This window comes from Bubalus bubalis, chromosome 20 (genome assembly GCF_019923935.1).
Source record: "Bubalus bubalis isolate 160015118507 breed Murrah chromosome 20, NDDB_SH_1, whole genome shotgun sequence".
NCBI classification, from domain to species: Eukaryota; Metazoa; Chordata; class Mammalia; order Artiodactyla; family Bovidae; genus Bubalus; species Bubalus bubalis.
In genome coordinates this window covers 31847419-31872541 of record NC_059176.1, presented here as the reverse complement: position 1 = coordinate 31872541, position 25123 = coordinate 31847419, and the positions used below count along the sequence as shown (strand labels likewise).

The 25123-nt window shown below is 36.4% G+C and overlaps 1 long non-coding RNA gene across 1 annotated transcript in view; it reads left to right on the top strand.

The window, feature by feature from the left end:
- Positions 1-10533, top strand: part of LOC123330786 — a 143508-nt gene extending 132975 nt beyond the window's left edge. Inside the window, exon 2 of the long non-coding RNA XR_006546948.1 lies at positions 9793-10533. This is a non-coding gene — a long non-coding RNA (uncharacterized LOC123330786). The remainder of the gene's footprint in view (positions 1-9792) is intronic.
- The last annotated feature ends 14590 nt before the right edge of the window (positions 10534-25123 follow it).

The window sequence follows — 25123 nt, the reverse complement described above, 5'->3', positions numbered from 1 at the left end:
ACAGATGAGGGAATCGAGGTACCAATAGTTAAAACAGCTAGATACAGAGTCATACATTGTGTTAAAAAGTGTGAGAACAGGAATTTGAATACAAATAGACTCCAAAATCTAGAATGAGGTGCTAGTGGTGAAGAATCCAACTGCAAATCAGGAAACATAAGACACAAGGTTCTATCCCTGAGTCAGGAAGATCCCCAGAAGGAGGGCATGGCAATCCACTCCAGTATTCTTGCCTGGAGAATCCCATGGACAGTGGAGCTTGGCAGGCTCCAGTCCATAGGGTTGCAAAAAGGTGGACACAACTGAAGCAACTTAGCACGCACATAGCACCACTTCTTTAACTACAGCCTTAAAGTGGTTCTTCTGATGCCACTTCGCAGTTGTTCTTTACCCTACTGAGCAGAGAAACAGAGCAGTAAATTTCCTAGGAAAGCTGCTATAATCTGAAGAATGACAAGGATGAAAGTTGGCAGAGTTAATGATAATAGCCAAATGAATATTGGTTGCCATTTTGACAGATGTAGCATCTACTGGCATTACTTCATCTGTATACTTGGCAGGTATACCAGCTCCTAGTATTAATACCATCCAAAACAGGGTTGGATGGTGGAGATAGAATTACAAATAAGACAAAACTTCTTGTCCCACTGCAATTGCCTAAATAGGTATTATTTGGTCACCATATGCCATCCTAAGTAGAACTTTTACATTTATAAAAACACACTTTTTTATTTTTCAAACATCAATTTTGTATGGAACTGATAACAACCCTGAAACAAATGAATAAGCTCCAGCTCATCAAGAATGTACCATTTTAGAGAGAGTTAAGAAATTTTTACTTTTCTACATTGTTAAAAATTCTGAGAAGAGTTAAAATTAACTGACTACTTTGCTTTATATTCAGTTATTCTGAAGCTAGTTAATATTATTATAATGCAAATCATAGGTAGATAGTTTGCTAACCTGTAAGCAAAAAGTTAGTCTACTTGGGAGATTTTCCTTATGTAAATCTCAACTCCAGAGTAAGTATTTGAAAAAGAATTTTCAATTATGACAATAAAGTGTCTATAGAAATGGTCTTTCATAATAACAAAAGGAAATATTTGTGAAGCATATTCTTTTTCTATGTGGCTCATTTTTATTTTCTCTATAATTTTAACAGCCAGCTATCATAGTATATACCAGCTATCATAGTATATCATATATGGTGATCACTCTAAGTAAACTATTTGATAAAGTTTATGTAGGCTTCAGATCTCTCCACAAACACAGAACTATAAAATGCTTGGTACAATGTCTGACACTCAATAAAACCTAAAGAATTGGTAGCTCTTATTGCTGAATATTTGAATATATATATCAATATATAGAGATAGATGTGATTATATATAAACAACTTTTTGTAGGAATCTAGAACTAAGAAAGCTACACATCTTAAATGAAGAAATCATAAAACTGTATATAAAATTCTAAGCTTAGAAATTAAATTTATGTTCATATTTTATTCATTTCATCATCTAATGAATGATTTAGCTTTATTTAGTACCTATTTTGGAGAAGCCAATGGCACCCCACTCCACTACTCGTGCCTGGAAGATCCCATGAGTGGAGGAGCTTGGAAGGCTGCAGTCCATGGGGTCGCTAAGAGTCGGACACGACTGAGCAACTTCACTTTCACTTTTCCCTTTCATGCATTGGAGAAGGAAATGGCAACCCACTCCAGTGTTCTTGCCTGGAGAATCCCAGGGATGAGGGAGCCTGGTGGGCTGCCGTCTCTGGGGTCGCACAGAGTCGGACACGACTGAAGTGACTAAGCAGCACGCAGTACCTATTTAGCTTATCTAAACAAAAAAAGGAGCATAGGGTTTTTCTATATCTTACACTGTAATGATTGGTAACATTCACACTATTTCCTTCAGAACTGTTGCTTCCAATTTCGTTAATTTTTAAGTTAATGGCCCCATTGACACAGATTAAAAAAAAAAAATAGTGAGGTGCCTTCACAAACATGGATTCAGCCCCTGCCTCTCAAGTAGTCTTTCTTCTTTTCCAGTACTGGTCACGAAGCAGACATTTTCATTACAACACTGTGGTCATTTGTTTAATTTTAATTATATTTAACAGGCTAGAATTTTATTTTTTCTGCTAACAAAAGCAAGATGGGAAGTGGTCTTAGGATCAGGTGACAGTTGACAGCTTCTACGCAAGCATCCTGATTCTACAGCTGGCGACAGTGCTTAATGCTGCAGTTAAAAAGACTTGTACTGGCTGGGTGCCAACCTGCCTGTGGGAATTCAAAAAACCCATCTGGATAAAGCATCCCCAAAACTGACCTGAATGGAAGTCACAGATTGGCACAGTCCTTCAGACTCTAGGTGTTATGTACCTTTTATAAAGGGAGGCCATGACACTGACAAAAGAAAAAATATTGACGCTTTTCTTTCTGTTGCTATAGATGCAAAGGAAAAGATAGGAATAAAAATGAATTAGCCCCTAAATGGAAAGGCCCCTTATGTCTTGAGCATAAATGATGTTCATATTTTATGCTTGTGTTTGCAAAAATAATTTTCCCAAAGAATTTCATTTAAATTAGAGATGTAAAGAATATTGTGTTAGGAAATGGTATACTTACATGAAGAAAAATGAATGTTTTATGATAAAGTTTAGACATTACTCCTCACGGATGGTTATCAGCTTTAGACATTATACAAAAAGTTAGGAAATATGATTACAAATGTCTTTTTGCTTCATGGGGAAGTAATCGACATTTTCTGTGCTTTATTCTTCTGCCTTAAGGAATGCAAGAAAATTCAGAGGGTTTTTTGAGCTAAGTATTAGTGAACCACCACTCAGGAGAGGCAGGGCAGTTCTCCAAGCTTTAAAAGCCTGCCTAGACTCTATAAATCATGCCCAAGAGCCCCATTTTAAGACATAGCATCAAGACACAGGGAGTAATCTTCTCAAAAACTATCGTACTTAGATGAAATAATTCTGAATCATAGCATGAGAGTAACAAGACTCATCCCAATGTGCCTCTTGATTGGCCTTAGTCTCTGTATCAGTCAAGATAGACTAGGTTATATGGCAGCACTAAATCCACTCAAACTCCTGCTGGCTTATATCAGTGGAGATATATTTCTTACTCACGCTGCATGGACACTGTGGTTTGCATCCAGGGTTTCTTCCTCCTGGGACCTAGGCTGATGGAACAGCATTAGTCTGTAACATTGCTGGTTATTGTGACAAGAGAGGAAGATCAGGCAAATTATGATCTTGCTCTGAAAACTTTTGGTGAGAAGTGACAAGTCACTTTAACTTACATTTTATTGACCAATGGAAGTCAAAAGAAGCCCGAGTTAAATTTTCTAACCAGGACCACATCCTACTCCAGTATAACTTCATCATTTGTTCTTAGTGTCCAAAGTATTTTCTTTTTAAAATTTATTTATTGTTTATTTATTTTTCCATTTTTTAACACCAAAAACATTTTATATTTCAGTATAACTGGTTAACAGTGTTGTGATAGTTTCAGGTCAGTATAACCTCACCTAAATTCATTACGTCTGCAGTGATCATTTTTCCAAATATGATCTGAAGTGTTGGGGCTTAGGACGTCAACTATGAATATCTGGAGGGGTTAATTCAGCCCCTAATAATAATATTCAAAACATTCTTTAAAATTTGCTCAACATACTCAGTATATTTAAAGAATATGGCTAGTTTGGAAATCTAGTGAGTGTCCTTAAGGTTTAAAAGGGAACATTTGCAGTAGCGTGAATCTATGGTCCTTAGCTGCCTTCACTTGCATTCTATTAATAGAAATCTGAAAGACATAGTACCTGTCTCAAACAACACATCAGTGATTAAAAAAAAAAAAAAAAAAAACCTATTTACTGACTCACCACAGATAATGAGGTCAAAGAGAAAAGTTAAAGTGCTGTTATTCTGCCATTAAATAATAACTTTTCTCAACCTTCCATCTGGGACAGATATATGAGCAGTTTGTTCTGCAAAGATATTGGAATTTTATGGGAAAGATAAGTAAGTGAATTATTGAAAAGGTTATTTCAAATAGAACATGTTTAAAGCTTTGGATATGACTGCCCAATTTGATTATTTTTAAGTGTTATCTAAAAAAAGAAAAATTTCAAAACAACAGAAAATGAATAATCACCTTTAGATAAGAACATGCAATTGGAAAAAAAATGAAAGTATATAGTCAGATAAAACTTTTGGATATCCACGATACGTTAGCGATTTTCTATTTGCTGCTGCTAAGTCGCTTCAGTCGTGTCCAACCCTGTGCGACCCTACTGACAGCAGCCCACCAGGCTCCTCTGTCCCTGGGAATCTCCAGACAAGAACACTGGAGAGGGCTGCCATTTCCTTCTCCAATGCATGCATTCATGCTATGTTGCTTCAGTCATGTCCAACTCTGTGCGACCCCATGGACAGCAGCCCACCAAGCTCCTCTGTCCACGGGATTCTCTAGGCAAGAATACTGGACTGGGTTGCCATTTCCTTCTCCAGATTTTCTATTTAGCTTCAAATATATTTGAAACAAAAAAATTCAACAATACCCACTCATCCACCCACACTACCCCAACCAGAATGAATTCTGTTTCCTTGCCATCTCATCTACTAAATTCACCACTGCTACTCAGTTGCTTTTCCTACTTTTTATGCATATAATGCCTTTTGCTTAGAGCTTTACGAATCGGGTATATCCATTGATTTAATTGATTTTAGTATTTTTAAAAAATGAAATTTAGTAAGCAATTCTATATTTTCTAGTCACCTACATTCATTCTTAGGCGTCTTAGATCAATTACCTCATGGAATAGTCTGAAATAATATCTAAAAGTCATGTGATAGCAGCAGATTTCTTAGAACAATAATAACAAAGCCACCAGAGACTGCTTTGAATTGAAAACACCATTTTAACATCATTAAAAAATAATAACTTTCCCTATTTCAGCCTGATTCCCTTCACTTTCAAAAGGATTTATGTTGTAATCACTCTATTTCAAAAGTGTTTGCTATAATAAGCTTTCAAAAACTTTGGGAACATTATTAGTTTTCTTTTTTATTTAATGGGAAGATATTTCCACCAATCAACTTATGCTTTGAGAAGTTTATGTGTTAATGATTTTAACTCTAATAACCTATGCTGTGCTTAAACTTCACCTAGGGACATTAATTTATTATATACTTTTGGGATATTTCTCAACCAATATACACCATTGAAATCCTTTGCTCAAGAAAACAATTATTTAATTTTCTTGTTAATTATCTTACATCTAAGTAGATAAAATTACATTTGGGTATGTTATTTTTGGTTTTTTAAAAGTCTAGTTCTGTAAGTCTTTGAGAAGCCACATTTAAGGAATTTCTCTGCCTTTAGTCAAGATTCCTTGATGCAGTCAGTCAGTATGTACACAAAATTTAATGTTTTATAGATATTACCAGGGCTGGGATTAGAATTTCAGGTTAGAGATTGAAAGTATGACCAAAACACATGAGGCATTTCCAGAACAGAAGGTGTAGGAATGCCAGATTAAAAACATGAGCAAATTAAATTTGAATTTCAGATAAACAGTGAATGATATCTATTCTAGTATATCTCATACACTTTTACCATGCTATGTTTGATGCACATATAATATGGGACCTGAACAATTCATTCATTTACGTATGTCTGAGACCACCTCATGGAATAGGGTGGGAAAAACAAAGTGCTGAGCTAAGTAGCTTTGGAAATGGGTAGAATCTCTAAAATTCAGTGCAAAATAAACTGCACATAAGGACTGTGTCTAGTTGGTGTATTTGTTTTCCCTAAGAATATAGGTTAATGATTCTGATACCAATATACTCACATATTGAAATTAAATGAGTCAGTGAATGGATGATGGATGGTGGGAGTCTCAGGTTTCTCACTGTTGGAGTGAGAAAAGTCTAGAAAGATCATGTGTTAATATGTCTAAGTTGAAGACATTGGCATGAACTCATGTTCACCTTATATATAGAAATATTTATGGATATGTTTATAAACCCAGGTTAGTATATACACATATAAGCCCTTGCTTTGCCAGGCAGAGAACATAGAAGGAAGGACACCCCAGTATCAACAAGCATATCTACCTTCTGGATCTTGATCTCTGATGCTGTTCTATAATAAAAGGAACCATGGTTCTTTGTAGAAATGGCTGATTCTAGGATTCAGATAGTAAATATATAAGATGAACCTGAAACATCTTGGATTGCCTGACATAAGTACTGAAACCTCGATCCACCCACTACACACACACTTACACACATTCTCTCTCTCTCTCACAGTCACACACATATACACACTAATGAGGGTATATAAAAGGGACACAGGAGCCAATGATAAGAGCACCCAATGATCAAAACTGGAACAGTTTGACAAACAAAATAATGCTGGTCTATTACCTAAAATATAAATAAGCCCATCCTCATATAGGGAGCTGAATACATAAATAACTGGAGAAGTGCTAATTCTTCATGCAAAGAAATCTCAACTTATATTAGATAGATACTTCAGCATTCTTATAGTCCTACAGGGTAGAAATTCAACATGTATCTCACTGGGTAAAAACAAAGTGTAAATAAAGCTGCAATCAATTTTTGAGGTTCTAGGGGTAAATCCTTTCCTTTGCCTTCATCAGCTTTTAGAAGCTACTCACATACTTTGGTTAATTATCCTTTAACTATGACCAGAGCAAGGAACTCTGCGTCTCAGTCATTATTCTCCTAAAGCCACATCTCTCTGATGCTTCTCCAATTTTAATTAAGGATACTTGTAATTACTTGAGCCCACTTAGGTAATCCAAGGTAATCTCCCTATTTTGAAATCAATTGATTATAAGTGTGTAATTCATTTAAACTTTAATTCCTCTTTGTCATATAAAGTGGTATATTTACAGTTCTGGAGATTAGGACATATATAGCTGTGGCAGGCTGTTTTGACCTCTCACATCCTTTGAGGAGGTGGAGTATTACTCCCTACTCCTTGTGAAGAGTGTTTTGGAAAGAAGGATAAAAGAGTAACTTTACTGTTGGAGAAACCTAATCATATTTCCTTAGTGGCATGATAAAAGTTAACATCAACAGTGATGTCATGCTGACGGTATATATTCTTGATGTTGTATGATGAAAATGACATTTTACCCCTATGGATTTTCTCCCCAAAATACATAGTCCCAGTTTACTCATAAGAAAAATGTGAGACGGATCCCAACTGAGGGACATTCTACAACATACCTCATCAGTACTTCTCAAAAACACCAAAGTCATCAGAAACAAGAAAAATCTGAGTATGTATTACAGCCAAGAGGAGGCTAAGGAAAGAAATATGAAACATAAATGTACTGCATATCCTGGATGAAATCTTGGAAAAAAATGGGTACTAGGAAAAAATAAGAAAAAGGAATGAAATATGGGCTTCAGTCAATAATAGTGTGTCTATATTGGTTCATTAGTTTTCACAAATGCCCATACTAACCTAAGATGTTGGTAATAGGGGAAACTTGGTGTGGGTATGTGGAAACTCTTTGTGCTACCTCCACAGGTTTTCTATAAATCTCAAACTGTTCTAGAATTTTATTCTAAAATTAAAAGGTTTTTGTTTGCTAGCTTGTGAGATGTCAAGACATAAATCATCTGCTGGGGGAGCCAATAGAAGTACCTATTCCAGTTTGGGAAGTTTGTAAACTTCACCACCTTTCAGTGGAGTTTGCTTATAAAAAGGATATTATGGGATGAAAGGAAGTGAATTATGTCAGTTCCGATGCTACTCCAAGTGGAGAGGATATTAACACATGGGTTGGCATGTGGGAGCTAAAACAGAGCAATATAAATAGCAGCGAATGAGACACAATCGTGAAACACAGGGGTCAGTGAGAGTACTACGTGAAAGGATAGGAAGGGACAGAGTCATGTACGGCTACTGGACTTTGTTGGGGAAGTTTTGTCAGGGAAGACAATGTATTTCCTGTTAAAAAGCAAAACTACAGCCTTCTTTCATAAGCGATTTAATACTTGTGTTTAGTCCTAAATCCAGTACCTTTAGCCCATTTCTGCTAGATTTGTCTTCTGGAGAGCAACTTGACCGAAGCAATTAATCACTTGATTTCCCCTCATCTGTGGTCATCACATCCCCGACCCAATGGAACCGAGGCTAGCAAATAGCTGGTCTAGGGATGGATGCCTGTTTCACAGCTTTAAGCATTTCCTATCTGACCCTTAAAAAAAAAAAAACAAAAAAAAAAAACAAAAAAAAAAACTTGACTGTTACTGTTTTAGCAGTATTTTTTTCCCTTTACTAAATATGACACAACTATAAGAAGTTAGTTTTCTGACTAACTTTGTTTTCTACATTTATTTGTTCTGTAATGCTATGGTAGTAATCTCAAAATAAGAGTTTTCTGAAGTCACTATTTTAGATAAATTAACAAAAAGAATAATGGTTTCTGAAAGAATGAAGAAAGTTCAGAAAATGAAATAAAAAATGAACAAAACCACATCTTAAGTTCAAAAAGGAATTCTGTTTTTCTAAGACATGTGATGGCCCTATATTTCAGAGTTCTAAATGTGTGTTCTGAGGGGGAACTTGATGATTCATGGCTGTGTTCTTTCCTTACTAACAACAGTTGAAAGTAACTCAGAGAGTTCCAGTATTGAAACTGTGTCTACCTTTAGTAGCAATGTTTTCCAAATGATTTGTAGATGGGAAGGGGGTGGGGGACTTAGAGCATCAAAGAACATGGAGATAGATGATCTCTTTCCTCAGCAAAAGCCATTAATAATTATGTAGACATACCCTGGAGTAGAAAATGGCAAACCTCTCCAGTATTCTTGCCTGGAAAATTCCATGGACAGAGGAATCTTGTGGGCTACAGTTCATGGAGTCTCAGAGTCAGACCTGACTGAGTAACTGAGCATACACATGTATATGTGTCTGTGTAATGTGACGGAATGATGCTAAAGCAGAAACTCGAGTACTTTGGCCATCTCATGCGAAGAGTTGACTCATTGGAAAAGACTCTGATGCTGGGAGGGATTGGGAGCAGGAGGAGAAGGGGACGACAGAGGATGAGATGGCTGGATGGCATCACTGACTCGATGGATGTGAGTCTGAGTGAATTCCGGGAGTTGGTGATGGACAGGGAGGCCTGACGTGCTGTGATTCATGGGGTCGCAAAGAGTCAGACACGACTGAGCGACTGATCTGATCTGATCTGAATGTACACATATGATATATGTAGTATACTTAGAGGTATATATTTGCATATGCTTATCATTAGAAAATATTTTACTATTCATATCCAGAATAGTTACTGTATTTAGAAGCATTGAATTTACCATGAATGTTTTTGTCTTGAACGATTTCTTAAATTCCTATATCAGTAAGTTCAGTAGGAATGATTTATATACTTGTGTAAATTTTTCTTTTAAAAGGCCATTTAAACGAAGGCGTACACAAAAATCTATTCAATACCAGGTATTAATGTTTTTCAAATGAGTCCATGGTGATTTTTGCCTTAAAAATCAAGGCAACATTTTTCCTTTCTGGGAATATTTATTTTAAAAATGCAATTCATGTTTTAATTTCATCCCTGAAGGTAGAAGCCCAGGTACTAGTGTTCTTTCCTTTTCCTCTATGTCTGTAGTTCCTGCTTGTTTAATCTCAATGCATTTTGTTTAATATTTCCGTGCTGTTTATCGAGACACTTTAATTTGATTGTTTCCTTTCATGTTTGTCTTCACCAGGTGTTTCTTGACTGGAGCGCATTTCCCACATGATAAAATTAAAGGTCTAATTAATGCCTTTAAGGACATTGGTGCACAATTCAGCACCTAATTTTCTGCAGGGGGCATATTTAGGTGTTTAACTAGGTGGAACTCTGTGCCAAAGATTTCATTTGCATACAGAGTCCCTCATTTTTTTTTTCTTTGTAAACACTCTTCAATTCAGAAACAAAGAATGCATTCATGTTACTTGGTATGCACTTTGCCAGCAAGCAGAGGAGTATAGAAAATAAATATATCTAAGCCACATTTCATCAGAGCAGAAACAAAAATCCTATTAGATGAGGTGTTGAAATATGAGATCCATTTCTTTGGAGCAGCGAGGATAATACTCAGCATTTTAAAATGGAGGAGAGACCTGCAGAAGCACTGCATGAAAAACGAATGCTTTGAAATATCACATCTGAGATGCAGAGGATCTTAAGAAAAATATGACACCACATCAAGCACGAAAAAGAAAGCTAAATCACCACCAGGCAACTGCTGGCAGAGAGAAGGCCAGGAAACAAAAACTCATTGATCTACCTTAAGGCTGCAAGGACCAGAAAAGGGGCCGTCTATCTAAAGGCTGAGACAATGTTTCTAATCCCATTTCACTTCCAGTCTACTTTGAATCATAAACATTGTGGATGCTAATGTTAATACTAATAAAATGTTTACTTAATTGTTAGCATAGAAATCTATTAAAATTGCATTTCACCCCAGTGCCCTCAAAGACATGATTTATCAGGTATGGGGATACAATTTTGCCAATTTCCACATTTCCTCTACAGAATTATAATCTTTATCAGCACTTCACTCTTGACATGGACAACAGACATTTTCTTCACATTTATAAAGTGCTAACGTCAAAGTAAAAATCACCGAGACAAAGGACAAAATTAAGGAGGTGAGGAAGACTCTTCTCAAGCATGTTGCCATCAGGGCTTAGAGATCAGAAGTCAGTCTGAACTCTATTCCACTGAAACAAAAAGTTGGAGAGTTTATAATAGGTGGTGTCAGGGGATCACAGGTCATCTGTGTGGCTATGGGTTTTACTTAAAGGAAAATAAAACTTCCTTATATCTTCACAATAGAAAGAAGTTTTACAACTTGGAACAAGATACCCCATAGAAGTTAGGCTCCTATCTTCCAATAGAAACTGGGAAATGGGGCTCTGTTTTCCTTGATGTTTGTATTTCAAAGGGAAATCCAAGGGACCCTTGAGAAAGACATTTCTGGGTTTAAGACTGGCAAGAAGCTTTTAAAAAGATGTACCTCTCAAAGGAGTAGAGAAAGAAATCATATTAATAATTTCAGCCTTTCTAAAGTAAATTCTCTAAGAAAAGGAAAGTCAGTGGTCCACAGTCTGGAAGAAACCTGTCTAAAGTTTAGTTAAACTGATGGAAACTTGAAGATGAGCTTGGCTACAGGCAAGTGCAACTTTTAAAGAAATCCAGGAGACCCACCCCCCTCCAATCTACTGTTGTCCCTGTGTCTCACCTGAATATAAATTTTGAAGCCCCTGCTTTTTAATAGCCATTGTTAGAGTGACAGTTTCCTCTAGGTATTTTGTGCATAGTCATTTATTAATATGACATCATATTATGTAAGTATTGTGTAGAATAGGATAAGGCAGATTTAAAAATAGGAATCAGGCATTAAAATGTAAATCATGGTAATCAGAATTACCAAAAACTGCGAATTATAATATTTCATATGCTTGTTTTCCCTTTATATCACACCTATCCATTGATCCAGAGGTTTTTTGAGAAACCTTAGAGTTTGGATAATAAAAAGGAAGAAACATTAGTCCCAAATTCTATCTCCAGTGCTGGACTGGCTACATAATTTGTGGTGCCCAGTTCAAAATGAAAAGGGAGGAGGGAGGAGGGTTCAGGATGGGGAATACATGTATACCTGTGGCGGATTCATTTTGATATTTGGCAAAACTAATACAGTTATGTAAAGTTTAAAAATAAAATTAAAAAAATGAACAGGGAAAATATAGGATTGCTTATTAAAAAATAGAATTTCAAGATTGCAAAAATGACACATTAAACCAAAGTGCAAGTCTCTTCTGAATAATAACACAAGTCTTGTGTCTATGAAGCTGGAGCTGCTCAAATGCTAATTTTCCTATAAGGATATTTTTATTATCCTTACCAGATCACACTACCCATCCTATGAAATCTCATAACCTTTGATCTTTTGTTTTACCAGGTCTTAAAAAATTGTAATAACCTCTTTCCATAATTACATCTATGCTATCTGAGAGCAGAGGACATGTTTCATTGATTCCCCCTAAACTGTGTAATACTTTTTCTTTTTTAAGATTAATTTCAAAATGTGTAATATGGTATATGGTTTAAAAAGCACAATGACATAAGAACAGTATATATTGCAGTCTTAGTCTCATCCTGCACCATCCAATTTGTTTCTCACTTATTTTCCACTTCCATTCGTACCAATTTTGTAAGTTTATGCGTACATCCTTCTGGAGTCTCTTAAAGCATATGTGAGCATTTATGAACATATATTTCTAGTCCTCCTTTTCCTTATATTTATTATATGTACACACACATACACATATACACATACACAAATACCATTCTGAATCTGCTTTTTTTCACTTAACCATATATATTAGACAATATTCAATTACACAATGTAGAGAATTCCCCATGTGCTGTGAGTTATTTAACCAGTTCCAAATGGATAGATACTTGAATTATTCCCAGTCTCTTGTTATTATAAATAATATAGCAATGAATATTATAAATAATTCTATTTTATGTGTAAATACATATTTGTAGCATAAATGCCTAGCTACATAAAAAAAGTTTTGCCAAATTATCTCCAATAAAGAATGTGATATTTGACATTCACTTCCACAGTATATGAAAAGGCTTGTTTCCACCCACAACCTAATAGTTGTATATTTTTATCAAATATTTAGAACTTAGTATTTCTGCTGTATTATTTAGCATGTGGATAATTATTACATATTATTAAATAGTTATTACATATAACTATTACTTGCAGCCCCAACTTATTTTTTATTTACATTTTTGTGTGTGTAAAAGTCACTCATTCGTGTCCAACTTTTTGCGACCCCATGGACTATACAGTCCATGGAATTCTCCAGGCCAGAATACTGGAGTGGGTAGTCTATCCCTTCTCCAGTGGATCTTCCTGACCCAGGAATTGAACTGGGTTCTCCTGCACTGCAGGCGAAGTCTTTACCAACTGAGCTATCAGGGAAGCCCTTATTTGTATTTACTGGGTACATATTATTAATTTTTGACATTTATAAATTGCATTATTTTTGTCATTCATCTTTGGCACAGAGATAAATTTTGATTTTTAGTTTAGTCATATCTTTTACTATATAAGTTAAACCCTAATATAAATTAAACCCATTTATATTTATTTATATAACAGATAATGCTTGAATTTAGTTGTATTATGATATATTTTGTTTTCTGTTGGTTTTCTGTGTTTTTCCATATATAATACCCTTGATCCCTTCTCTCTTGTGTCATTCAGTATTCTTATTTTTAAATTGAGGTATAGTTAACTTACAATGTTGTGTTAGTTTCAGGTACAGCCATATATATATATATATATATATATATATGATTCACATATTCAGTCATATATATATTCTTTTCTCTTATAGATTATTACAAGGTATTGAGTATATGTACCTGTGCTGTATAGTAGGTCCTTATTGGTTATCTATTTTGTATATGGTAATGTGTATTTGTTAATCCTAAATTCTTAATTTATCCCTCCCCACTTCTCCCTTTGGTAACAGTAAGTTTGTTTTCTGTGCCTGTGGGTCTATTTTTGTTTTGTATATAAATTCATTAGTATCATTTTTTTATATTCCACATATAAGTATAGTATATGATATTTATCTTTGTCTAGTCTTTGTCTATGTAGGCTAGACAGAAAGACAAATATTATGTAAACATATAATATGATATTTCATATAATGTCACACTACATATGATATTATATCATACTTAGTATGATAATCTCTAGGTCTATCCATGTTGTTCCTACTGCTTACAAATGTTCCTACTTCTTATGACTAATATTCCACTGTTCAGTTCAGTTCAGTCACTCAGTCGTGTCCGACTCTTTGCGACTCCATGAATCTCAGCATGCCAGGCCTCCCTGTCCATCACCAACTCCCGGAGTTCACTCAGACTCACGTCCATCGAGTCAGTGATGCCATCCAGCCATCTCATCCTCTGTTGTCCCCTTCTCCTCCTGCCCCCAATCCCTCCCAGCATCAGAGTCTTTTCCAATGAGTCAACTCTTCGCATGAGGTGGCCAAAGTACTGGAGTTTCAGCGTTAGCATCATTCCTTCCAAAGAAATCCCAGGGCTGATCTCCTTCAGAATGGACTGGTTGGATCTCCTTGCACTCCAAGGGACTCTCAAGAGTCTTCTCCAACACCACAGTTCAAATATATTCCACTGTAAATATATATATGTGTGTTTATATACCACATCTTATTTATCCATTAATCTATTGATAGAGATTTAGGTTGCTTTTATATCTTTACTATTGTAAATATTGCTGCAATAAACATTGGGGTGTAGATATCTTTTATCCAGCTATAAGCTCAGGAATGGCATTGCACAATCATATGATAACTCTTTTTCTTATTTTTTAAAGGAACCTTCATGCTATTCACCATAGTGGTTCTACCAATTTACATTCCCACCAACAATATAAAAGGTTCCTTCTTCTCCACACCCTCTCCAATATTTATTACTAGTAGTCTTTTTGACAATGGCCATTCTGACCAGTTTGAAGTAACACCTCATTGTAGTTTTGATTTGCATTTCTCTAATAATTAGCAATGTTGAGCATCTTTTCATGTGTCTTTCAGCCATTTATTAATATATGTCTTCTTTGGAGAGATATCTATTTAGATCTTCTGCCCATATTTTGATTAGCTTTTTTTTTTTTAAGATATTGAGCTTTATCAGTTGTTTGTATATTTTGGAAATTATTCCCTTGTAGGATTTTCTCCCATTCTGTAGGTCATCTTTTTGTCTTGTTCATGGTTTCCTTTGTCATGCAGAAGCTTTTAAGTTTAATTAAGTCCCATATAAAAGAAATGTAAATGAAATGAATGTAAAAGAAAGTAGGGAACACCATTAGACCATTCAGGTATGACCTAAATCAAATCCTTTATGATTATACAGTGGAAGTGAGAAATAGATTTAAGGGCCTAGATCTGATAGATAGAGTGCCTGATGAACTACGGAATGAGGTTCGTGACATTGTACAGGAGACAGGGATCAAGAACATCCCCATGGAAAAGAAATGCAAAAAAGCAAAATGGCTGTCTGGGGAGGCCTTACAAATACCTGTGAAAAGAAGAGAAGCAAAAAGCAAAGGAGAAAAGGAAATATATAATCAGCTGAATGCAGAGTTCCAAAGAATAACAAGAAGAGATAAGAAAGCCTTCTTCAGCAATCAGTGCAAAGAAATAGAGGAAAACAACAGAATGGGAAAGACTAGGGATCTCTTCAAGAAAATCAGAGATACCAAAGGAACATTTCATGCAAAGATGGGCTCGATAAAGGACAGAAATGGTATGGACCTAACAGAAGCAGAAGATATTAAGAAGAGATGGCAAGAATACACAAAAGAACTGTACAAAAAAGATTTTCACGACCCAGATAATCATGATGGTGTGATCACTGACCTAGAACCAGACATCCTGGAATGTGAAGTCAAGTGGGCCTTAGAAAGCATCACTACGAACAAAGCTAGTGGAGGTGATGGAATTCGGGTGGAACTATTTCAAATCCTGAAAAATGATGCTGTGAAAGTGCTGAGCTCAATATGCCAGCAAATTTGGAAACTCAGCAGTGGCCACAGGACTGCAAAAGGTCAGTTTTCATTCCAATACCAAAGAAAGGCAATGCCAAAGAATGCTCAAATTACCACACAATTGCACTCATCTCACACGCTAGTAAAGTAATGCTCAAAATTCTCCAAGCCAGGCTTCAGCAATATGTGAACCGTGAACTTCCAGATATTCAACCTGGTTTTAGAAAAGGCAGAGGAACCAGAGATCAAATTGCCAACATGCGCTGGCTCATCAAAAAAGCAAGAGAATTCCAGAAAAACATCGATTTCTGCTTTATTGACTATGCCACAGCCTTTGACTGTGTGAATCACAATAAACTGTGGAAAATTCTGAAAGAGATGGGAATACCAGACCACCTGATCTGCCTCTTGAGAAATTTGTATGCAGGTCAGGAAGCAACAGTTAGAACTGGACATGGAACAACAGACTGGTTCCAAATAGGAAAAGGAGTTCATCAAGGCTGTATATTGTCACCCTGCTTATTGAACTTATATGCAGAGTACATCATGAGAAATGCTGGACTGGAAGAAACACAAGCTGGAATCAAGATTGCCAGGAGAAATATCAATAACCTCAGATATGCAGATGACACCACCCTTATGGCAGAAAGTGAAGAGGAACTCAAAAGCCTCTTGATGAAAGTGAAAGTGGAGGGTGAAAAAGTTGGCTTAAAGCTCAACATTCAGAAAACGAAGATCATGGCATCCGGTCCCAGGAGACCAGGTTTCGATCCCTGGGTTGGGAAGATCCTCTGGAGAAGGGAATGGCTACCCACTCCAGAATTCTTGCCTGGAGAATCCCATGGACAGAGCGTGGACAGAGAAGCCTGGTGGGCTACAGTCCGTGGGGTTGCAGAGAGTCAGACACACCTGAGTGACTAACGCATACATAATACCTTGAAAAATACAGTAATACATGACAACAGCTAGGATACTGGGGCTGGCAAGAAGAGTTACTGAATGGAGGAAGGAGAGGAGGTGAGAAATGATAGAGCTGAACGATAATCAGCAACAGAAGATGGAGGACAAGCTGCAACTGTATTCTCTCCTGATGTTGATGCTTTTGGAGCCCAAGAAAATTCTCCTGCATAGCAGGCAGATTCGATATCATTTGAACTACAGGGAAGTCCATTTAAGGTCCTATACTATATGACTAAAAATGTTTTATTTTTTGTGTTTGTTTTTTATGTATTATCTGTGTGAAAGCTATTATAAACCTATTACAGTACAGTCATATATAGCTAATTGTGTTTGTTGGGTACCTAGGCTAACTTTGTTGGATTTACAAATAAATTGGACTTATGAATACACTCTTGACTTTATTTTGGGGGACTCCAAAATCACTGCAGGTGGTGACTGCAGCCATGAAATTAAAAGATGCTTGCTCCTTGGAAGAAAAGCTTTGACAAACCTAGACAGCATATTAAAAAGCAGAGACATTACTTTGCCAATAAAGGTCCATCTAGTCAAAGCTATGGTTTTTATGTAGTTATGTATGGTAGTTATGTATGGATGTGAGGGTTGGACTATAAAGAAAGCTGAGTGCTGAAGAATTGATGCCTTTGAACTGTAGTGTTGGAGAAGACTCTTGAGAGTCCCTTGGACTGCAAGGAGATTCAACCACTCAATCCTGAAGGAAATCAGTCCTGAATATTCATTGGAAGGACTGAAGCTGAAGCTGAAGCTCCAATATTTTGGCCACCTGATGTGAAGAACTGACTCATTTGAAAAGACCCTGATGCTGGGAAAGATTGAAGGTGGGAGGAGAAGGGGATGACAGAGGATGAGATGGTTGGATGGCATCACTGACTCAATGGACATAACTTTGAGAAAGCTCTGGGTGTTGGTGATGGGCAGGGAGGCCTGGCATGCTGCAGTCCATGGGGTCACAAAGAGTCAGACATGAGTGACCGATTGAACAGAATTAAACTGATGTTGATGATACAGGTTCTGGTTCCTTGCTGGACTCCCTTCTATCTACCCTCTTGACAAAACAACCCTGTGATACCTGGGTAGTAGCTCTTTTTTGTGTCATAAATGACATGGTAGAACTTGATTGGATTCTGAATGGCTGCTGTAACCTTTCTATACCATTCTACATTTGGGTTCTGTGCCTCAAAAACTAACAGTGCCTCCTCAAATAAAGAAAATCTCCTTGCCATTTCCAACATCAGGAGTTTCTTCAGTTCTTCAGTTACTTCCTCTTGTCTCTCTTTATCCTTCTTGGCATTTGGCACTTCTTAGCAGTACCAAGTTTTATCCTTGCTTCTGGACATCCAGGTTTTCTGCTTTTATGCTTGCTTCTGAATATCTAGGCTTGAAATAAAGTATTGTACACTGTATGTTGGGCTTCCCTGGTGCCTCAGTGGTAAAGAATCCTCTGGCCAAATACAGGAGAGGTGAAGAGGGTCCAAGCCCTGGGTTGGGAAGATTCCCTGAAAAAGAAAATGGCAACCCACTCCAGTATTCAGTACTGTGAAGTAAAGTACACAAAAACAACCATGTGTATAGGATGCACACTCATGATAGTGTATGCCAGACACATGAAGTTATTTGTGTGATTGGATATGTAAATGCACACTCCCATATTTGAAAGTTTGTACCTTGAACGTTCATATGTAGGGGACATTGTGTGTGTGTGTGTACATTTACAATATATATATAAGAAATAAATATTAAATAAATTGATATTTAAATTAAATAATAAATAAACATTGTTAATTAAATAAAATAATATATTTATTGACAATTATATTAAATATTAAATAAATAAAATATATAGATATATTTAAAGTCATGTTGAAACAGTTGGCCTGTAATTTTTAAATTTAAAATTTTTTAATTTTTTCATATAAAATTGGGCTTCCCCCAAGGCTCAAGTGGTAAAGAATCCTCCTACAATGCAGGGGATGCAGGTTTGATCCCTGTGTCAGAAAGATTCCTTGGAGTAGGAAATGGCAAGCCACTCCAGGATTCTTGCCTGGGAAGTTCCATGGACAGAGGAGCCAAGCAGGCTACAGTCCATAGGGTTGCAAAGAGTCAGACATGACTGAGTATGCACACATGTATATAAAATAGTCTTCTAGTAGGTTTTGCTTTTATTCATTGGTGCACAGATGCTATTTTTCCATTTTCTTATATTTTTAAGACACAATATAGTTATATTTTTTGTCACCTGTATTTGAAATAATTGTACTTCCCTGGGTCACATATTCATAAAATGTCTTTGGAAGGGTGAAGGGTGAACTGTGTCATGTTTCTCTGTTTAAGGACTCCCAATTCTTTTGCTATAATGACAGTTCTTTTTTAAAAAAATGGCTGTTCTGTGTGACCATGTGACTTTTACTTCTCATTCAGGATCTGGTCTGGATGGGGAACCTTCCATTCTTAAGTTACCTCTAGCCTTGGCCTAACTAAAGAGATATTTTCCAAGTGTTCCCTTTGTTTCAAAGTGTTCTTTCTACCATAAGTCAAATCTTGGACCCCAGATTCTTACTACCTCTTCTTTTTCTTTTATTTCTTTGGGGATTGAACCCTGTTTATTCAATATGACTCAATAATACTTGAGGCTCAGAAATTACATATTTTCCAGGAGACTATATTTCCTATTAACCTTAAGCCCCTACACACACCCTGATCTTCCTAGCAAACTACCATGCAAGTGTGCCTGCCCACATCATTTGTCCTGGACTTAGCTGGTTTTGACCACACTTACATTTACATTAAAGAGTGGCTCTCCTCACATACTTTTATTGAAAAAATAGTTTGTATTTTTTTCCACTTTTTATGCGTGGTTCTCTGTAATTTCCAGACAAAGAAGTAGGCAAATTTGTGAATAAGCTCTCATTCTAATTTAACTATACCTGGATGTCTCCATCTAACACCTAATAGAATAGAGTGGATAAACATTTCAGGAGAAGTTTCATGACCTTACCACTCAACCATTTTATTTTTGGAGTTCCCTACTGAGAAAGATATTTTCAAATAAACAATATTCAAATGGAAGCAAAATGCCATTTAATAAGTACTGGGAAATTATTCAATCACTCCTAATGCAGAGCTTACCTAAATTGAAATGGGAATTTCTTTTTTAATATTCAGTTCAGTTCAGTCATTCAGTTGTGTCCGACTCTTTGCGACTCCATGAATTACAGCACACCAGGCCTCCCTGTCCATCGCCAACTCCCGGAGTTCACTCAAACTCATGTACATCGAGTCGGTGATGCCATCCAGCCATCTCATCCTCTGGCGTCCCCTTCTCCTCCTGCCCCCAATCCCTCCCAGCATCAGAGTCTTTTCCAATGAGTCAACTCTTCGCATGAGGTGGCCAAAGTACTGGAGTTTCAGCTTTAGCATCATTCCTTCCAAAGAACACCCAGGACTGATCTCCTTTAGAATGGACTAGTTGGATCTCCTTGCAGTCCAAGGGACTCTCAAGAGTCTTCTCCAACTTTAATATCATTATTTTAATTTCTATTTATGTATTTGTTTTGTTTTTGGCTGCACTGGGTCTTCATTGCTACGTGTGGACTTTATCTAGTTGCAGAGAGTAGGAGGATATTCTCTAGTTGGCATGCATGGGCTTATTGTTGTGGCTCCTGTTGTTACTGAGCATGGACTCTAGGCATGCAGGCTTCAGTAGTTGTGGCTCAGGGCCTCCAGAGCTCAGGCTCAGTAGTTATAGTGCATGGGCTTAGTTGCCCCACAGCATGTGGGATCTTCCAGGACCAAGGATTGAACCAGTGTCCCTTGCATCACAAGGCAGATTCTTAACCACTGGACCACCACAGAAGCCCTGAATGGGGATTTCTTTGCTTTCTTTTTCCCCTTCCTCTAACAAAGGGTATATAGCCAAGTCATCTAAGCAAACTCTGGCATCACCTCTTAACTCTGTTGTGGGTGAATGACAGAGAACAGAGAAGAAAAGGATAGGATATGGTCAGGTTCTGCCCAAGTGAGCTGGCTCTATGGGGGACATAAAGCACAGGAGAGAGACTGAAGATAAGCTTTGCTATCTAAGGCAAAGTAAAACATGGCTAATCTTAGAGATCAGGTTTTGAGTGAATATTATAAGAAGCATGAGAAAGAGAACGCAAGTGTGAAATGTGTCTTCTGCTGAAAATTGAAAAAACTGTGGGAAGAATGAATGGAATTTACCTTCTCCACCACCTGGCATATAACAGACACTGAATAAATATTTGTTACATATAAATCATTTTTGACATATTTCAACACTTCTATATATGAGACATTTTGGAAACTCACTCACCTTTGAAAATTTAACTCAAGAGCTTTATGAAGTTTCTCTCTTTGGGCTTTTGTTCATAGACGCTTCTTAATAATATTACACTCTGAATATAGATCATGCAAACCTACCTGTTTCTTATCCAAGGAAACATTGACCTATCTAAGGCTCTGCCTTAATATAGATATGCTTTACTGTTTGCTTTCCAAACTCAGGTTCTGTTGCAAAACAATCTTGATTAAGGGGTCTAGAGAAGTAAAGAGAGGTTCATTTTCATTTGAAGAAATATTTTAGAAGCTTCTAAATGTGAATTGCCAATTTTGCCTTTATCAAAAATTGGTCAATATTCATAAATTATATCTTTTTACTCTCTTATAAAATTATCTCTATTCTCAGTATTAGTGGAAAAATAGGAAAAATAACCATAAGACCAAAAAAATGAGTAAATATAAAGTGAGTATTAAAAAATAGAAACTACCATATTTGAGTGTTTATTGTATGCCAGTGTGGGTTCTAACAGCTTCATTTTAAAAATAAAGAAATGTAAATGCAAAGTTTTTTCATCCAAGATCATCCAGTAAGCAAAAGACAGAGCAGGCACTTGGGCCTAGCTAGTTTGAACCAAACCTTTCTTGTTTGCCACATTGGCTTTCCTCTAGAAGGCCCTGGAATAAGTATATTCAAATATGGATCAGGAACAAAAAGAATGCTAGAGATTCCATTTTATGTGGTATTTTGTGGAAAACACATATGTGGCTACAGAAGCTGAAAGAAATAGGTCCAGCTGGTTAGCTTATGGGATTTTAAAATCGCATGTCTAAAAATGAAGTCAGCACATTTCCCCAAACCTTTTTTGCTATATGTCCTCTTCCTCCATGATAAATAGCAGCAGTTACCGCATTTTAGAAGCAAAGACTAGAAAGTCATTTCTGACTCTTCCCCCACCCATATCACCTTTTTATATATACTGTAAATTTCTATTCAGATTTCTTTAAGAATTCTCAAGCCTGGATACCTCTCATGATCACCACTCAATATTGTTTTTTTGTTTTTTTTTTATTAGTATTTTTTTTAATTTTATTTTATTTTTAGACTTTACATAACTGTATTAGTTTTGCCAAATATCAAAATGAATCCGCCACAGGTATACATGTGTTCCCCATCCCGAACCCCCCTCCCTCCTCCCTCCCCATTCCATCCCTCTGGGTCATCCCAGTGCACCAGCCCCAAGCATCCAGTATCATGCATCGAACCTGGACTGGCAACTCATTTCATACATGATATTTTACATGTTTCAATATTGTAAAATCACTTCTAGATTAGTACAGTAACAGCCCAGATGTCCTTCCCTTCCTTGTACTGTTCTCAAGTTCAGCCCATCTCCATCCAATTATTCATCCTGTAACTCAGAATGACTTTTTTAAAATTGATTTTATCATGTGACTCCCCTATTTACAGTCCTTCTCAATTCCTCTCAGGTTAAAATCCAAATGGTGTAATAATGTATAACAAAGATGAAAGTGTACCTCATATTCTCTGGTATAGGAGAAGAATCAATTCAGTGGTTGCAGGCTAAAGATGACTAGGTCAGGTTTGGAAATCCTTAATTTGGGTGCTTATGGGATATACATTAGGAGATGTCCATCTGACATTTGGATATGTATCTTTGGACATATATATATCTTCACCAGTCCCTCCTCTCAAGAAAGAAACCAGGCCAATTTATTCATAGGAAAATACTAGTAACATTGTTATCACTTATCCCAAGAGCATTTCTTTGTATCAAACAACTCATTCATACATATAAATTAATTTCAAAACATCAAATCTCAAACAGCAGAGTTAAGTTGGAAAGGTATTTTTTTAAGGGTAGGTCTCGGCCCTTCAAATCATGCTGCTTGTATATTTCATATATGCAGTAAGAGGTGCTGGTTTCAGAGAAACTGCTGGAAATTTCACTGTGGCTGAAACATGCAAATCAGTGCAGAATGTTTGCTGGGGGGTAAGTCAGAGCAATGCCACTGAAGAAGCCTATATATGCATATCTCATTGGTGACATCTTGGGCTCTGTTAATCAATTCCTATTTGAGATAAATACATCTGCTTGTATCTCAAAAGACTAGATTCACAGAACCGTGACTAAGATATTTCATGGATGCTCTCCAAGGACTTTAAAAGACAGAACGGCAGGAAATTTACTAAATCCATACAGCTAACCTGAAGAAAAGGTTAAGCAAAATTCAGAATCTTCCTTCAGAGTCTGCAAATTTTGATAATGTCATAGTTTTGTCTATCAACTTCTAGAGCTGTGATTTATTGTAATGCTATGTTAACTGGACTTACAAGAGGTGCTAATTCCTGTCCCAGAAAATAAAATATGACAGAATTTTATTTCCCTGTTTAATAGTCCCCTCAAAATATTTAGGAACTAGAGCTGAGGAAAAACAAACAAACAAACAAAAACACCTGAGAAGACAACAGAGAATGATAGGACTTTTATTTAAAAGGATGCAGTAAAGAATTTGGTTCACAGTTATGCGCAGAAGTCCTAAGGGCTACCTATGACATCTTTACCTCAGATTGTTTCTCTCCTAAATCATCTATAATAGAGGCCTGAGGCATTGTGAAGTAAACCCTGAAGCTCACTGCACACAGACTCGAAGGGATATCATTTTCATGGTTCGGTTAACAAGAGAAGTGAAACACGCCATTATTTGACTTACTTAAAATGTAGCCTTTTTGTGTTTTAAGCTCTGCTATCCCATATATTTGCAATTATGGCCCTTAGCTTTCTCCTTGAAACTGTCCTCCTCTGCCTGTTTCTCCTCTTGTTCCCTGTGACATTTTTTACTCCATAGCTTCCAGCTATCCCTCAACCACAAAGGTAGTTGAAGCAACATCCAAAAATATCAGCTCCCAGGAGCTGTTAGTTCTGTGCTTAGAGTATAAAACGGGTCTCAAGCCTGGGTAATAACTGAATTCATGAATCTCAATTCCCAGATGACATTAATAGCAGCATAGAGCAGGAAGCAGAGTTATGTTAATTTCTGCAGGTAATGCGTGAAAGCAGATAGGGAAAGCTTGAAAGGTCAACATCTGCCGTCATGCAGGAGTGCTGCAAAATGTGATTGGCCAGTAAATGTCAACACCATGTTCTAAAATCTACATGCCACCCTTTGAATTTAATCTTAGCTTGCAGCCCGGCTAACAATCATGCAGCATGTTTCAAAAGCCCTTGAATTCTAAAATGGAATTGTATGATTGCATTCCCATGGCAATAAGACACCTGTAAATTACAAACTTGTCATTTAATCAGCATAAATGGAGGGAGTTTGTACAACTACTGTGAATTTTTTTCATATCTATTTTCAGGGAAGGCTGAAGACCTCTTAATGATTATATACCATAACAGACTGCAGGTCTAACTGTTGCCATGGTATTACGTACTTCTTTTCTTTTAAAGAAGTGACTGGAATGTAGCACAGATAATGAATCTAATTGATTGTCCTCTGCTCCACACAGATATGTTTTATATTCTCTCCCTTTTGTGCTCTTCCTTCTTTACACTCCATATTGGATTCCCTGGTACACATTTGCTCAGTGGCAAAAATGACTCTTATGAAGCAACCCCCATCTTATAAAAAGAAATAAATATAAAAATGATCTGCTTTGAAAAATATCTATATCACAAAAGTGTATGGATAAAGACTATAGAAAAAATTTTTTTACCTCTTCCACACAAACTGTCAGATTAATTAGTAAGGAGAAAAACAATAAAGGTTTCTTTTTTTTAAAAAAAAGTAGTTTACAGTCTGTATACTCATAATGTCCAGAGTTATCATAAGTTTTCTTCAATCAGAAATGTGCTAGTGAATCTCAAACATTCCAGATATTCAAATTCAGTTAATTATCAACAGCTTTGATAACTGGGTTTTTATTATGATTAATTATTATTAATGTGTATTTTCCATTTATAACACAAATACAAAATTTAATACAATTGACTTTCACTCTCATAGTATTTGCAAATTGACCAAATAGAATTTTTATAAAAATGTTTTAGTTTGGGTAATTATTTTGAACAGAATCTTAAATTACTGGCTTGAGTGTATAGTCTCATTTTTACATCTATAAAAATGATGAGAAATAGATACATCTTAAAATATG